The sequence below is a fragment of the Amblyomma mixtum genome, chromosome 2 (assembly GCF_055824585.1).
Source record: "Amblyomma mixtum isolate Tamu chromosome 2, ASM5582458v1, whole genome shotgun sequence".
NCBI lineage: Eukaryota > Metazoa > Arthropoda > Arachnida > Ixodida > Ixodidae > Amblyomma > Amblyomma mixtum.
The window spans coordinates 55,921,233-55,934,949 of NC_143013.1; the positions used below are offsets into that span (position 1 = coordinate 55,921,233).

Below are 13,717 nucleotides of genomic sequence, written 5' to 3' on the forward strand. Positions count from 1 at the left end.
ATAAGCAAAGGTCATTCCTTCCGTATTATTAGTGTAAATTTTTTCTTCTAAGACCTCACACTCCTGCTCACCTACTTGAATATAACGGGAAATTCCGTGGTTAATGGAAGTCGAGATGCACTAAGTTTGCTGTGTAGGCTTGGTGAACGTGTTAATTAGTATTTAGCCATTAATAAGTAATGAGCAATTGATTAGTAATTTGTAATTACTTAGAAATTAGTCATTATGTGTGACGTCATCTAATGGTGACGTCAGAAGTACCACAGAGGCTGTCAAAGTGGCGCGGAAAACGCTTTCGCCTCTACGCACTTTAAACAGTCAAAGAGTCCCCTGATTTTTGTTTTTTCGTGGCTTTCAGTATTTATGATGGTTTTGTTTTGCTGGTTCATCGGCACATGTTGCGACGATATTAGTTTCATAGTATTGAAGGATGGTTCATTGGAAAGTGGGAAGCGCTGCCGACGAAGACTATTGTTCAAGTAATTTTGAAGCAGCGGGCCGAAAGACAAGTCAAAAAGAGCAGTTTTCCAGAACAAGCGCCAGCCGGCCGTCTCAAGAGCTTCGTCGTCGTTGGAGTCGGCGCATGGTGATCATCTTCATTCCAGTAGTATCAGATAATGGTGACGACGACGTACAACGCACAACGCGAGAGTGTGCTGCAGTTTAACACCAGACGTAGTCGGCTGCAGCGATAGCAAAGTGCGGTCATGGAGTTGCCCGTGAAGCTGAACCAATCGCGCCGCCGCGGACTCGAACTCCAGTCGCGGCAGTATTTATTCTGTTTATTTATGTTCTATGGTTTGGCTAAGGCCAACCTCAAAGTCAAGCTTCACGCAAAATCGTTGACATGGTTCGACCTCGTCAAGGTGCTTTCGCACTAAAATCCTTAGTCAAGTGCTGGAATGTACCTCTCTCCCTTGGATCGAGCTCCGTGCACGCTATATGCCACTAAGGATCTTCCTGTCTTCTTTGTGGCATGAAATTACATTGGCAGGCTTCTAGCCTTACCTAAGGTGGCAGCATCCCGGTTTCCCATCATACATAGTCCCGCCAGCATCATGCTGTTAATCCTCCGCACAAAAATATACCGGAGAAACACACATGCGTCGAGTAAAGGCATCCAGACAGGAGGAAAACGCTTATCTAGTGAAGATAAACGAGGGCTTTGTACCAGCCCCTCGCATCGAGATGTGTGTTGATTAGAGTACAGCAGTGCGAATTTACTTAGTGTCGGTATTTCGTGGCACTAATAAATCTAAGTTTCTAACGCTTTCTCTCACCCTTCCTAAACGTCCTGAACCTAAATGTCCCCAAAGTTTTTACCGTCGCTCATACTGCTAAGGTTGCGATGTACAGAAATGCCATTATAGTTGTGTTCGTACAAGTTCAGGTCATTACGGCGATAAATTTGACTATTTTTAAGAGGCATTACTCTCAACTGCTATAAAGTTACCCAAGGAGGTATAAAGCAGACGATTTTGTAGGTGTGCCGCTTCAATTAGAATGCATTTCGTTTGAACAAGTCCACAGGTATCACACAGGCGGCGAAGTCAAAGTTGCAGTGTTGTGGAAAATAAACTTAAACAACCAACTGTGTGTGCAGCGAAGTGTAAAAGGATTTCCCGCTTGGGAGTTTCCAAAAAGAACTTCGTGAGAACTTCTTCAGCGACTTAAGCAAGCGGCGCCGCTTTCTCTCGCGATTGGGCAACTCGCATAACTTAGAGCGTTCATGGAGTCAACAAGAGTCCTTAATCTGTCTTCCAACGAGTTCAGAGCTAACACGGGAGACTCAAAGAAGCTTCTCTCGGGACTAGCTTCTTCTTGTAGTGAGTGAGTAACCTTGAATAAACAGACGTAAAAAGCGCCACTGGCGTCTATAAACTTTTAAGGAGTCATTAGTGAGAGACAAATTTACTGCGTGGATCCAAGCAGAAAAGGTTTTGCCTGAAAGATGTACATGCAGCTTGAAAGAGCACTTGTTGTTCGTGAAAGCACATGCGCGCACAGTACGTACAAAAAAAAAGTTTCCAACGAATTTTATGAAATCTCATTGCTTAGAAAAGAAAAGATGACTGTCATTGCGAGCATATCGCGTTTAATAGGAACTGCATAGAAGGACTTGCTACGCGCACTGATATAAAGAGGCTGGCAGAGAGATACGGATTAAGTTAACAAACTCCACAGGACGAGACAGCTTTTGGTTAGCCAACTCAAGAAACAGTGAACGATGGTGAGAGAAATTCACACCATAAGAGAAAAGAGCATCAGCGCTTATTATGTCCGTTTCAATAGAATTGGCCGCGTTTTCTCGCGTTTCTGCGGCACTCATGGATTCAGAAGGCTTTTTAAAGAAGCCCAAAGCTAATGCTGTTTTAAAAAAAAACAATTACTGGAATTTATTTCGTACTTCGGTGTAATCGCAGCATGCTGACTTCTGGGATCCTGCCTGGCGAGCCATGGAATTTTAGTTTAAGCTTCTAGAGTGTAGCAAGTTTTCTTTCGGAGTTTTCTTAATTGGCTGACCTTGGCTTTCACTTAGTACTTGGTTATAAAAGCAAACAACCAGAACCCTGTTTGATAGAGTTGCACTGAACTTCGGTATCGCCTTCCTTCAAAAGAACAACCGGAAGATACACTACAGATTGAGCGTCCTGCATCGTCACACTCATACCAAGACAGTATCAAGATAGTACACGTTTTCTGCTTATAAACACAAGGCCAGGATATACGCAGCGAGAATACGATTGAACTTTATTACACGTTGTCGTTTAGCTTGGTTTCTCGGCCGGCTACGTCCAATGTTTAGCTTTGGTTGTTATCCCTCCGTTGCGTATAACTGTGGCTACATTAAAGACGGAACATTTGTTGCCGCCGCGGTGGCTCAGCGGTTATGGTGCTCGGCTGCTGACCCGAAAGACGCGGGTTCGATCCCGGCCGCGGCGGCTAGAATTTCTTTGGAGGAGAAATTCTAGAGGCCCGTGTACTGTGCGATGTCAGTGCACGTTAAAGAACCCCAGGTGGTCGAAATTTCCGGAGCCCTCCACTACGGCGTCTCTCATAGCCTTAGTCGCTTTGGGACGCTAAATCCCATAAACCAAACCAAACCATTTGTTATGCAGCAAAGTGTGACGCATTTATTTTATTTCTGGTTCTTCGTCTTGTATTTGAAGCCTGGCTTCTTTCAGTCTCTCCGACTCACTATCTATATCTACCGACGGATCTGCCGAGCCACCTACTATATAATACAGCTGCACCAACCCCCCCTCCTCCTGCGGAACATGCGCACAGCTGTTGCAACTCGTTTCCCCGGCACGCCACGCCAGTGGCTCTTCCTTTGACGTCCCGGCAGATGGCGCGGAGAGCGGCGGCCGCCTAGAGTCACTGGAAAAAATTTCAGAGTACCGCATTCCTTTTCCCCGCGCCGCCGACGAGGTCATTGGCCCAACCGTACCACGTGATCTTGGGGTGCCATATACCTTCCAAGCGCTGGTCGGGCCGGCTGAGAAGAGCGCTGGTTCCCGTCATTTCTCGTGTTGCAGCTGTCGCTCTCGTGTTTGACACTAAAGAAGTCATGCCTGGCTGCTGCGCCTTCGGATGCAGCAACCGAACCGAGTCCGGAAAGACTTTTTTCTCGATTCCGACCGGGAAAAATGACCGCGAGCGTCGTTCTGCGTGGTTGCACAGAATCGGCCGGGAGAATTTCAAGCCTTCAAAAAACACACGCTTGTGCGAGGTAAGTGCACTTTGCTTGTGCTTTTTGGTGCTGTTTTAGAAGGTACGTGAGCGCAGTGCACGCTGTGTTAGCGATAGAATGCTAAGAAAATAGGAGTTCACAGCAAGACCGTCGCGCATGTCGCGCAGGGATCGTTCGCGGCTTGCCCGCTTGACGCGGGTACACGTGTACGCGCTTGTTACTCAACACACGCGGCTCTTCTGACTATTCCGTGCTTGTGGCACGCGAAGGCACATTTGTCGCGCGAGAATTCCGCGTCCTAACGTGCACCAAGCACTCGCACGATCTTTCCGCGCCTCGAGTCATTCGACCCATGGCACTTGTTTTTCGCGGACCGTGACGATCACAGTCAATAAAAGCATGGTCGGGCATGTCTTATGTCCACATAACGGCCGCTTTCTGTGCAGTTGTGTTGGGACTGGTAGAAAAATGGCTAAAATATTAGCAATCCTTGAACCTGCGTGTTTGCGGCCACATGCGTGTTTGCATCCCAAATGAGCTATTTTAAGTGTCGCTGCGTAAACTTAGAAACCTTTATAACGTATTCTTTTTATTCGCCTCTTTATTTGGGTGTTTCAGCTTATTATTACAGCTATCTTCTATGTTTTTCTTGTTCCACATGTTTGAAACAGGGCTTCGCTCGAAAAAGCCCTGGGAGCCTCCTTGGGCAGCCTAGCATTCGGGTGACCAGCATCACTCTTCTAACTGTACAACAAACATTTGCAGGACCACTTTTGTGCTGAAGACTTTGAGAAGCCCAGAGTGGATGGGAAAAAGAAACTAAAGTACAAAGCTGTGCCAAGCATTTTTGCGCACCGTGCACCAAAAAAAAATCAGAAAGGCACCATTCGCCCGCCTTTCTAATTCACCAGCAGGCATCTTTCTCGAAGAGGAGGTTGAACCTGAAGAGGAAGGCTTGCTAATAGGTAATTTTCCACAAATCAATTTTTTTTCATAGATACACTGCAGTATCGCTTTGTCGGTTAGTTATGTACCCACACAAAATGCAAAGTAGACAATTTTGCACCTGAATGTATACTGGCATTGACCTTGTAACTTTTATGATTTGAATTATGGTCTGATAATATTCTCAAACACAGAAGCATCACTTTATTTCTTTCATTGGCACTGCCCTTTAAATGTAGCACTTACAAGTAATGTGGTACATATATGGATAAAAAAAATGTTGGAAACCAAAAAATTGCTATGAAAACTTTTGCAGCTGCTGGCAGCACAGCAGGTGGTCCGAACGCATCAAAACAGCCACAGGATCACATTGAGTCTACTGATGAGCCGACAGAACCACCCAAAGCCTCTGATGTTCAGGAAGGTGAAGAGGACAGATCTCCCAACATGTTCAGTGAAGTTGAAATACTAAAGCGCCAACTTAACTTGGAAAGGAAAAGGCGTGCAATGGCAGAAGTGGAGTGTGACAACCTCAGAAAATCATTTAGTGGACTGCTTGCAGAAGATCAGCTGCGTGCTCTGCAGAAGGGAACAATGAGAGGGTCATCCTGGACTCAGAAGACAATTCAGGAGTCTCTGAAGGTCAGACTTGCCTGTGGTGGAAGAGGATACGAGTACCTCAGAGACAACGGCTGGCCACTCCCTGCTGAACGCACGCTTCAAAAACATATTGAAGATATCAAGTTTACCCCAGGTATGCAACAATGGTTGCTCTATAGTAAACATTTTCAAAATTGGAGGTGCAACTCAGGATTAGCTATTGGCGTTACTGATGATCGCATAGCAAGCATAGCTACAAATATCGGGCTGCAGCAGAATGCTTGCACTGATTTTTTTGGAAAGATTTTATCAAGGCAAGACTGGTTGTTTTTTCTGGGCTAAAGCTAGCACTTGTGAATTTCAAAGAAAAGTAGCAGTGATCATTCCAGCATGCATGTTTGTTAGCAAAGATATATTGTAGCTATACATTCTACAATACCCTTGGGCTAATGATAATAACATAATAAAATGCTCTTTTCTTGCCATTCTAGGTATTCTTGAGGAAGTATTTGCACCGTTAGCGTCAAAAGTGTCGACATTCAACCCTGCAGAGCGGTATGCAGTCTTAATGCTGGATGAAATCCAACTGACACCTGGTTTGGATTATGACATTACAACACGCTCTGTCATCGGTAAGGCTTCGTCGAAAACAAATGCGGTCTGCTTTTTACATACCGGATAGTGCAGCTATAATGAATGCAGTAATGAGCACTGACATGCGGTCCTTAATTTAGCAGTGTGGAAACAAAAATTAAATGCAACTAATTTTTTAACTGGGCTAATTTCAATATCTTAAGGTTAATGACTAAACGTGTGTTCATAGGTACACATAGAAAGACATTCAAGCATCTATTTATTTATTTATTTTTATTTTAAAATGGCACAAAAAAAAAGACATGGGCAACAGGAAGAGACGTACACACGGGCGCTGTCCATGTCTTTTTTGTGCTGTTTCAAAATGATCAACCGCCAACTTGCCCAAGCTTTTACCTTGGCAAACCCTATCTGTGTAGTTTTGGAAGAAACCTGTTATACCTCATAAAAAAGTTATAAAATTGACGTCTAACTTAATTCCTTAGAGCTTGGAGCATGACGGGCTTATATACATAAGTGCTACTAAACCCCACACATCATCGTTTGTTTTGCTTTTATTTTGGCACTTTCCTATGCTAATAAAACACAGTGCATGCTTACTACATAATGTAAACTTGACAACTGCGCACTGCTATGCCCCAAATAACATTCCTAAAATATTCTTCAGGTCGCCCCACTCTCCCGTCCTCGGACCCAAGTGCAGAGCCTGTACTGGCAACACATGCTTTGGTTTTTATGCTTGGTGGAATTGCATCAAGATGGAAGCAGACCATAGCGTATCATTTCACAGGTAAGTAGCAGTTGGAAGTTACAGTATTAAGTGAATTTTTGCACGTAAAGTTGGGAACAACACTATGTTTTCATTTTTCATATGTGCATAACTGCAGAGATTGTTTGGCTGGTTCCTAAAGAGTTATGTGCCGGCGATGCGTAACATCGATCGACTGGCAACGTGCCTTCGAGAATCTTTACTGAGCTGCCCACTTTTTCGCGGATGATAGCGAGCTGATGCAGGGGGGGAAACTTACAGAAAGTGCAGTTGGTTAAGAAGCCCCCTTATTAAACCACCTAGTGTTACTGGCAAGGACAACCCACACAATAAAGCCGAAATCGGTTGTCAGTACTGTAGGATGCTACATAGGTATATGAAGTGATGTCTTGCACAATAAGGAACTAAAGCAGCATCCTTGGCATGACTACTGGTGACATGCTGCCGTTGCTGGTTTCCTTGCTTGATAAACCTCCTAAATAGCTCACGAGTGAAAGAAGGTAGCATGAAAAATGTAGCAACTGAGGCTTCAAGAAAGCGGTTATCGACTTGGCCTTGTGCCCTGCCATGTTGCCTGTGTGCGTGTGTGCCAGCCAAGTGTGGAGCGGGTGAAAGCCACCACTGATGGCAGCAAAATGCAATATATGCAGCATCAGTATGCATATAGCAATGAGTGGAATGTGTAAAAATGAAAGGTTTCAGCATTTTATTTTCATTTCAGCTGAATCCTTTGATGCAGCAAAGGTACTGGACCTGATATTTGACATCATCAGGCGCTGTGAAAGCATTGGTCTATCAGTGGACTGCGTTACTTCAGATATGGGTGGAGGAAATCAAGCCATCTGGAGGCTGCGCGGAATCATGGCCACAAAGTATGGTCATCCAAGGACTACCTGCCCCCATCCATGTGGAAACGACCGTAGCCTCCATTTCCTTGCGGATGCACCCCACCTGCTGAAGAACTTGCGCGGGCACCTGGTTCGGCAACAAAAAATCCTTCTAGACGACGACACGGTGCGGAAGAACAAGTTGCCATCCAATGAGGTTAGTCACTGTATAACAATCTCACACAGTCCTATTTTGCTGCCCACCACGCAGCAGGCACATTGGGTTTTATTTATTTCAAAAATATAGTGCCGTTTTCATCTGCAATGAAGATTGTTTACTTCAATGTGATGTATGTATAGGATTCAGCTCAAATAAATACAAATATGGTTGTAAAGTTTTATTTATTCATTCATATAACTCAACTAACAGTCTCTTTGTGAGGGCATTACAAGAGAGGCAGGCACCAGTATGCATGCAATATGCTACACCAGCCTATACATATGAAATGACAATGATCATTTGCTTCTTCTGCAGGTGTCCGTCAAGTACCTTGAGCAGCTCTGCGAGATAGACGAGAAGCACAGCCTGAAACTTGCTCCACGCTTGAAGTTGAAGCATTTAAATCCAAACCACTATGAAAAAATGAACGTAGGCACGGCATATGCCGTCTTCAACCATGCAGTGGCATCTGCCCTACGGCTTCTGGTCGAGCAGAAGAAAATGGATGAGCATGCCCTTACAACGGCGTGGTTCGTGGACCAGGTGTTCAAGTGGTTCTCCATCATGACATCTCGAACGCCAACCATGGCGTTGAGTGACCTATGCCCTGAAAAGGGAAAGGAAGCTGTGACCTTCCTGACTGATTTCATGGAGGTCTTCAGGAACCTCAGCATAATTGACAAAGGCAAAACAAATGCAGCATGGAAGCCTGTCCAGGCCGGCATAATAATAACGACTACAACAGCATTGAACCTACGCAAGCTTTATGTTCAGAGCAAGAACCTGAAGTTTTTGCTGTTAAGTCGCCTCTGCCAGGATGCACTCGAGAACCTTTTTAGCACGATAAGAGTTAAGTCGCCCGTGCCCAGGGCTCGAGAATTCAAGTATACCTTAAGAGTCATCGTCCTGGCACAATTCTTCAAACCAAGCAGGCATGGCTCATACGACATTGATGACTCTGTTCAACTGACAGATTTCCTTTCCTCCCGACCTGACTTGGCTGAAGAACTAGGGAATATAACTATGCCAGAGCAAGCAGAAGATCTTGAGCCTGAAGAACAGCAGTCTCTACAGTATCTCGCAGGCTATGTGGCACGGAACATCATGAAAAAGCACAAGCTCTGTGAGAGCTGCACAGCTTTATTGGCTAAGCCTGCAAATAATGAAAACAGGTTTTTGGCACTTAAGAGCTACATTCCGGACAAGCAATCACTTTGCACACCGTCGGAAAATGTTATGCATCTCGTTGAGTGCGTAGAAACATACTTCAGGGAGAATGAAGAGGCTCTCGTCATGGGAAGAGCCAACCTTGACCAAGTTGGAACCCTCATTGCAGCCGTCGAGCCCACGTTCGCTGTTTTCCCTGCATGCCACAATATTGCCGACAAAGTTGTGCGTGAATTTTTGCTGTGTAGGCTGCGCTTTGCACTGCGTGCAAAAAATGAAATGTTGCAAAAGAAAGCAATGCAAAACACCAAGTGCGGATCAAAAAGCATTGGCATGCGCGCCGCTGTTTCAACTGTTAGGTGAGCTGTAACTTGGGGAATTGTAAGAAGGGAGTAATTACTCATTGACATTCACCCGACCACAGCCGTACGGCTGCAAAGGAAAGCTATACAGCTTTCTCAGAAGCTTCGTAGTTAAAGAAAAATTCGTCCTGGTCCGGGGTTCCAACTCGGGACCACCGCATCACTGGAGCAGTCGCTCTACCAATTGAGCTAACCAGGACGGCATGCTTATGGTAGGTTGAGAGCGAATTGATCAATAACTCGAAGTGGGAACAGTGTTGGTCAAATGTTTAGGGGAATCCCCCAAGGTGGAGTAGATTTATAATAAGGGAGTAATTACTCACTGACATCCACCCGAGCGCAGCCATACGGCTACAAAGGAAAGCTATACAGCTTTCTCAGGAACTTCGTAGTTAAGAAAAATTCGTCCTGGTCCCAGGTTCGAACCCTGGACCAGGGCGTATTTTTCTTTAACTACGATGTTTCTGAGAAAGCTGTATACCTTTCCTTCGTAGCCGTATGGCTGCGCTCGGGTGGATGCCAATGAGTAATTACTCCCTTATTACAAATCTACTCCATCTTGGGGGATTCCCCTAAACATTTGACCAACTTGGATAATTGTGTAGCTCTGCAAGCATAAATTATGTGTCATTTCCTCCTCCTGTGTTTCTGCAGCAAACCTCTCTGTAAAAAGTATTGCTAACTAGCCCAAAGCTCCATCTTGTTCATGGCTAAGGCCGTAGGCTTCTGGTCGGCAAAATAAAAAAGCAATGTGCAATGTTATATAGGATGTCAATAAATATACGCAAGTGCCTAACACTCATCGGACAAAAAGCGTTCATATTGTTTACTGCCCAGCTTTTATTGAATTTGTTGTACCTGGATCTATATTACAGACGAAACTGACCTGTAGACGTAACATTTAAGCAAACATTAAAAAGCACTGCATGCATGTAATAATCAAGTAACACATATCTGGTTTGTTTTCCTTTGGTCACCAACGCACTAGATTGCAGAATCCTACACATTGCAGTCCTTTCTTAAAATATGGTCAATACGAGGCCTATGATGCTGCCTTTTCTCCCACTTTTTCTTTGCTCATTCATACATACGCATTGTGTGCATGAAACCAACAGCCAGGTGATATTCACAACACATGTTTCAAGTTTGAAGTTAATGTGGCACGAAAGGGACACGAATGGAAGGAACGAGATGAGCGCTGTCTTGCAACCTTGTTTTGCTCGTTTCTTCCATCCGTGTCCCTTTTGTGCCACGTTAACTTCAAACATGAACCAATTGGCCCTTCAAAGAACAATTCTACATCCTTTAAATTTTGAGCTGGTTAGCCGAGCACATGCAATGAACTGAAGTCAGCATACATATTATCTTTTATGTTCAAATGCTACAGTGCCTACCCAAAATTTCTTCATGCATAACAAGAAATACAAACCAAATGAGCATCCATTGCTTTAGTTTCACTGTCACTTTGTGGCCACATACAGTTCAAATGCAGGGCACGGCACATAAAGCGCTCTAAAAGCCCAAGAATTTTATACCACCCATATGACTTAGGGAAAAAATGCTGCGTCACAAGCAGGTGTTCCTGTTTTTTTGTTTGTTTTTTACACAGGCAGCAAATCTTTGCGGTCTACTCGAACACCAGTCGTAAATAAGTTGGAAAGAGCAGCCGTTTATGAACGCACTCGACAGCCGCGTTCGTAAATCGCAAAAGCAAACTATCGCTCATTATCAGTGTACAGAGGTACATGTACGTTGCTATAACCACGCAAATGGCTCATATTGGCCTTCTGCAAGATTCAGTGCGCAAAATGGCCATCGAAGTCGATTTTTACGCCTGCTGTGCACAGATCTTACGATCGCGGTCAAACACTGGTGCGTACACGGCAGTCGTGCCGTCGCAGTGTGTCGTGCATACGGCGGACGAAGTCGCATAATAGCGTCGAGAACGCGCGGTATCCGATAACAAACTAAATCAGACGTATCCGACTTAACGTGTGGAATTGTACAGTGAACGTACCTGCGACAATGTCAAGTAGCTTCGTCCTGCTTGAACGAGATGGCGGTCCCATGGCGGTCCACGATGCTCACTGCCCAAAAGCATGAGCTTGTCTCTTTGCTGCTCGGAGTGGCGAAATGTTTCCTTCGTAGCTTGCTCCGCAGAAGGGGAAAAAGGCGTGCACAAGCTTCCGATAGCAGCGCTAAAATGCTGCTCACAATCATAGCACAGTTCCTGCAGTAAACGCAACCGCGGAGTAAGACAACCGCCGGCTGCATTACTTCGCACAAAATAATTGTCTCCGAGCACGAAGTATTTGCGCTTCAGTGAACACTCAACCCGATATGTCACCGAATATCAAGCTCTTCCAACACGGCGACCTTCCTGCGACGCAGCCGGCTTGGAAGGTAAATGGCAGTGGCCGCTCAGTGTTGCCAGTCAAATTCCGACCTTTGCGGTACTCTGAAAATTTTTCCAGTGACTCTACGGCCGCCAGCTGCGGCGGTTGCTAGGCAACGGTTCACGGTCGCGCTGCGGTCAGTGCGAAATTGGTGCTACAGCGAAGCGGCGAGACTTGCGCGCAATGCAGCTCTCGCTACAAAATGCCAATTGTGAAATTTAACGTCTCGAAACGACACATGGTCAGTAATGAACGCCACAGTGGAGGGCTCCAAATTTAGTACACATCCCATTCTTGACATCACAAAGCAGACAGGCCCCTTTTACGTTGTTTCGCGGCAGCCGCAGCAGGTAGTAAGCCTTAGTTCTCCGGCTCATTGGTCGAGCTTTCAAGTCACTAAGGTATCATCAGGCTTAAAATTTTGGAGGTCACGTGGTTAGCGAATGAAGTAATTGAAGCTGCTAATGGCGGTCTGGGCTCTCTCGTTCCATGGGGAGACTACTTTTCGGAGAAGCATCTGCATAGACACTATAGATGCGACATGCCATGAGAGAGGAGAGTGGTCGGCGGTCGCGTTGCCAATTTCCACCCGATGTACACTATGTTGCCACAGAACAAGGTGGTTTCAAACACAGAAGACATGACGGTAACATTTATAACAGATATGCATATGCATAATTTGCCGGACTCTACAGCGCTCGACGCAGAATTTCGTGGCCCAGCATTATTGAGGTTCATAAGTTGCTTTACCTTGCCAACTAAAGTTATTCTAATATGACTTTGGAGTCGCATAAGTATTTCACCTTTGCGCGTGTATGTAGGTCTTTCCTTGAGGAAGACAACAGCTCAGCGTCGTCGTTGTCAGCGTAAAAGATGAGCTTGGCAGGACGAACGGCTGGAAATTTACAAAAACCTTTATCGCTTCGCGTTGCTAAAAGTGCTCCGCACTAGCAATTAAAGCGCCGTAATGGCGCATTTGGTTTTGTTGCGGTCCCTGCACTCGTTCGTACAGTGGTGGATGCGTTCCGCAGCACAGCACAAGACTGCGGGTTCTATTCCGGGTTGCGGAGGCAATATTTCTGATGCAGGCCAAATGCGGAAACGCGCTTGAGGTTTCCCTGCACAATAAATAAGCCCGTTTGGGCGAAGTTAACCATATTCTTCCACGGCGGCCATTATCTCACAGCTTCGGCGCATTACACAACTCAAGGAATGCCTGAGTGTACGCGAAGGCTGTTTGGCACAAATGGGGAGGCATGCGCGTTGCGGCCAACCTTTCTATGTTTAAGAGTCAGTAAAGTTAACTATGCTCTGAGCATTCATGCAGATGAAGGAAGAAAAATCTTTGCAACGAACAAATTTGGATAACGAGCTCGGATGAATCTCAGGGCCGCGTCCTCACTGCTGTTCCACTCATTCGTGCATTCAAAGCAAGTAAAACACGAAGTCGGACAAAATTACGCTTTGTCGACAGCAGTTTGAATCCTTCTTTGCCTTGCCGCACTGAAGAAATCGCACGTACACGCCGCCGAACGATCGCGCAACACCTGCTTTACGGCTGCTGCAACTCGGCGACTAGAGGAGCCTCGGTCTCGTCGCATCATCTGTCCGCGTACGAAAAAAGCACAAGGAGCAGCGAACATAATCTTGCCGCGACGTCGGGACCAGTGTCAGCAACTAAATATATTGAGCACCGTGTGCCTTTCCTAAAGAAAAAAATAGTGTGCGTGTGCGGTAATGTTAAGGAGGCCTCTAGCACTCGTGATAAAATTATCAGCGCAACAAAAATTGATCAGGAAAAAAGTCATATCGGCGATATAGGACATCTGCGCTTTGTTTTGGCAGCGTTTGTGCCGTCGATACGGCTTTTGAAAGCAGACGAGGGGCATTGAAACCCTCACCTATTTCAATTCGTGTTTAGTGTGCATGCTCGCCTGCGTATGTGCTTTCTGCTTTCGCAGTGGGGTCATTACAGTGAACAGCCCTTTCATATATTTCACCGCTGATAGGTAAATTTTCAAGAAAGTTTCTAACGCTTGTCCTCGCGCCACCAGAAGGCAATAGAGCGAACGTAACAGTGATTACAATTCGCCCGTCCTTAAGATAAAGCTTGTTTGTTTGTTGTTTAGGGTTTAACGTCACA

The 13,717-nt window shown here is 45.5% G+C and overlaps 1 long non-coding RNA gene across 1 annotated transcript; it reads right to left on the reverse strand.

Moving 5' to 3' along the window:
• Window positions 1-8,773: 8,773 nt before the first annotated feature.
• On the reverse strand, window positions 8,774-11,257 carry LOC149359403 (uncharacterized). Its single transcript, XR_016288271.1, has 2 exons — window positions 11,196-11,257; window positions 8,774-9,012 (listed from the first exon to the last, which is right to left on the reverse strand). It is a non-coding gene; the product is annotated as an uncharacterized LOC149359403 (long non-coding RNA).
• Between the last annotated feature and the right edge of the window lie 2,460 nt (window positions 11,258-13,717).